Source organism: Triticum urartu, chromosome 3A (assembly GCF_056163025.1).
Source record: "Triticum urartu cultivar PI428250 chromosome 3A, HENAU_Tu73, whole genome shotgun sequence".
Classification (NCBI taxonomy): domain Eukaryota; kingdom Viridiplantae; phylum Streptophyta; class Magnoliopsida; order Poales; family Poaceae; genus Triticum; species Triticum urartu.
In genome coordinates this window covers 49,835,027-49,838,051 of record NC_141875.1, presented here as the reverse complement: position 1 = coordinate 49,838,051, position 3,025 = coordinate 49,835,027, and the positions used below count along the sequence as shown (strand labels likewise).

Genomic DNA, 3,025 nt, shown 5'->3' with positions numbered 1-3,025 from the left:
ATTGGTCACTGAATGGTCACAAATTTCCATTTGTGACCTTTTTGTGACCAAAAACAAAAGGTCAAAAGCTGGTCGTCGTAAACTGACTATAGCGACCTTTCTTCTGGAATGGTCGCAAACGTTTATGACCAAAATAAGTCCACTGTGGCGTTTTGGTCACTAGCAACCTCCCCAGGCCACGTAGGCATCCAGCATGGCAAGCTGATGTGGCACAAGATTCAGCCCGGTCCAATTCAGTTTTCTACATGGGCCTAGCCCATTAATTCAGCCTTTCTATATTATTTTTTTCCTGTTAATTTTTCGTTGACTTCATGGGCCAAGCCCAACATTGCAGCCTTTTTATTTTTGGGTCATGGCCTTTTTGTCTTAGCAGTCCCATTTTTTGTTTTTTTATAAAATGGGTCCCCGTTTTGAGGTTTTGAGGTTCTGGTAACTGGGTCCTAGCTGTCAGGGTCATATTCTTCATTTTTTTCAATTTAACATAAATAAATACCCAGTATGTCTGAGTCGCCGGAAAAACAATTCTACAAGTAACACTTCAAATATTATCAGCCAGATTCAATACAAAGCTCCTGCTGTACAAAATAAGCTCTAACATACACTTTGCAAGCTCTGCAAGTGTAATAACAGTATGCCAGTCACAGCTACAAGCTCCACAAGTTCAATAACGAGATACAATATTTTACAAGCTCTACAAGTGTTATGTTCTTCAGCATGGAGCTCCTTCGACAGCTTTACTGGACGACCTGTTACATGAATCAACAAAAAAGAATCAAAAAAACTGAAGCCAATATATTGTGAGCAGACCTTTCAAAAAAGGGCAGTTATTAAGAATGCCAACACAAATTCAGCTAGTACCATGCTTTTTATTCTCCAGCTAGTTAAAATGAGATACTCATTCATACAAGAAAACAGAGACACAATATGAAAATTCATTGCACAAGTGCAGGCCATGCAAAATACTTCACTGCCACACATTGCACCTAAACTTCACAGAAGATATAATTATAAAATTCAGCTTGCTGCTACTGACATTGGAAAACTGCTGCGGGTTTGTTTTGATCACAGAAGATAGAACTGATAACATTAGTTTGCTGCAACTCTGTCGTAGATTTGTTTTAATTGCGGGAGATAGAATTGTTAAAATTCAATTTGCTCTACTGTCATTCAATAACTGCAACTGCAGAGAGACAAGTTCTCTTACCCAGAGAGCCGACGTGCATGGACTTGCGCATCAGATGACAGAGTCGTCGTACTATCATCAATACCAAATTCCCAAACTAAATATAAAAGAAGAGAAGTAACAGCCAACGAAAAAAGTATATGAAGACAAGGAGTGAGCATAAACAACAATTTTATTTACTTTTACTTGTTAGTTGAGGGGTGGTGCACAAGGAGTCACAAGTATCTGAAAAACTGACACACGTGAGCTAGGAAGCAAGCATTGGATCAAAATTGGAAAGCGTACGTGACTACATACAACATCTGATTGTATAAGCAACTGTACAACACAGCTATGTGCTAATTGCAGGCCCCGTTTGGATGCAAAGTATTTTCAAAGCATTACTAGAATACCATAGATTTTGAAAAACTGTAGTTTTGAATACTTTGAGGCGTTTGGCTATACCAAAAACTACGGTTTCATAAACAGTGGTATTGTTGTTACTGTGGTTCTCTTGGAGTATTAAAAAAAGTGGTCTAGACCTCTTTTTCTCAAACTGAAGGAAAGTCGCTCGTGTCATTGCTGGTTGACTACCGTGCATCTTGGTTCACAAGCATAACTAACCACATGTCAGTATGCTTTCAATGGCATGCACCACACTAATTAAAATAAGATACTGATTCCTATTCTTTGTAATTAGCTACTGCCGATCACGTCTGCAACTTCGTAGCTCAGCTGTCAGAAGACCATACAACGTTGCATGCAGCCGGCCGGCACACACTGATTCGTGTAGCTCCGTAGGTTTAGTATAAGTTAGATTAAGTTGTGTGACTATCGATCAAAACTACAGTAAAACAACATGAGCCAAACGCATCGGTAGTTTTTCTAAAACTGAGAAAAATGTATTTTCTTTAAAACCGTAGTATTCATTGCCCACGCATTGCAATACCGAAGCTTTGAGATACTATGGTATTTTAAATACAGCGCTGCCAAACTAGGTCCAGCCGATGACTACACAGCAGCAACTACTTCAGACATTGGCTGGAGAAATGCTTATCTTTTTTATTCTTCAACGACATAAAAAGAAATGACAACACAGCACCAACAACAGTAGACTCTCACCCAACTAATATACTAGAACTAGATCAACCAAGCATCAGTTTTAAAAAGCTCGGTTTAAGATACTTCAACGGCGTAAAATCTCAGTAGCATCTCCTTGTAACATCATATGCTCAGCTGACAAACGAGTCACATGCAACTCCTCTACATTATATCACACCAACACACAGAGCTGCATTCTAGATGAGGAACAAAAAAACGTTGATGGCATGCTAGGCATCAGTTTTAAAAAGCTCAATTTTAGATCATCAAAGACTGGAAAGGCCTCAACGGTCTAAATGTTTCACATCCTCTGCCCAGCACAACATCATCATCGTCACGGAAATTCCCTAAACAGTCAGCTATCCACAAAAACATAGTGACCCACATCACCAACGAGCTACTGTGAGCATGCAAGGACCATATACTATGCAGAGCTACTAAGCAAATGGGATTGGTAAGGAAGGGCAAAGAGAGGGAGGTGGCTACCTACTCCACAGGGGAACTTCCTGGTGGTGATGTTGAGCAGCATCCTGACAGGACCATTGACCTTGAGCTGCTTCTCCTTGGCGCCCTTCACCAGATCCGAGGTCACTGTTCAACATACGCACGCACAAACGCATCAGAACGGAGACGCACAAGTCCAGCCAAATTACAAAAGAAAAAAGAACATCTATTGCGGTGGCGAGGCAGTAAATGAGGCAGGCAGAGCAGAGCACAGGACCTTCTGTGGCACGCCGTCATGGTCAAACTGGACGATGCCCT

At 40.8% G+C, this 3,025-nt stretch overlaps 1 non-coding gene and 1 pseudogene across 1 annotated transcript; both read right to left on the bottom strand.

Annotated features, from left to right (window-relative positions):
• Positions 1–2,312: 2,312 nt before the first annotated feature.
• On the bottom strand, positions 2,313–2,396 carry LOC125549627 (small nucleolar RNA SNORD36). Its single transcript, XR_007301407.1, has one exon. It is a non-coding gene; the product is annotated as a small nucleolar RNA SNORD36 (small nucleolar RNA).
• Positions 2,397–2,494: 98 nt separating this feature from the next.
• LOC125549629 (small nucleolar RNA SNORD36) lies at positions 2,495–2,579 on the bottom strand (annotated as a pseudogene).
• Between the last annotated feature and the right edge of the window lie 446 nt (positions 2,580–3,025).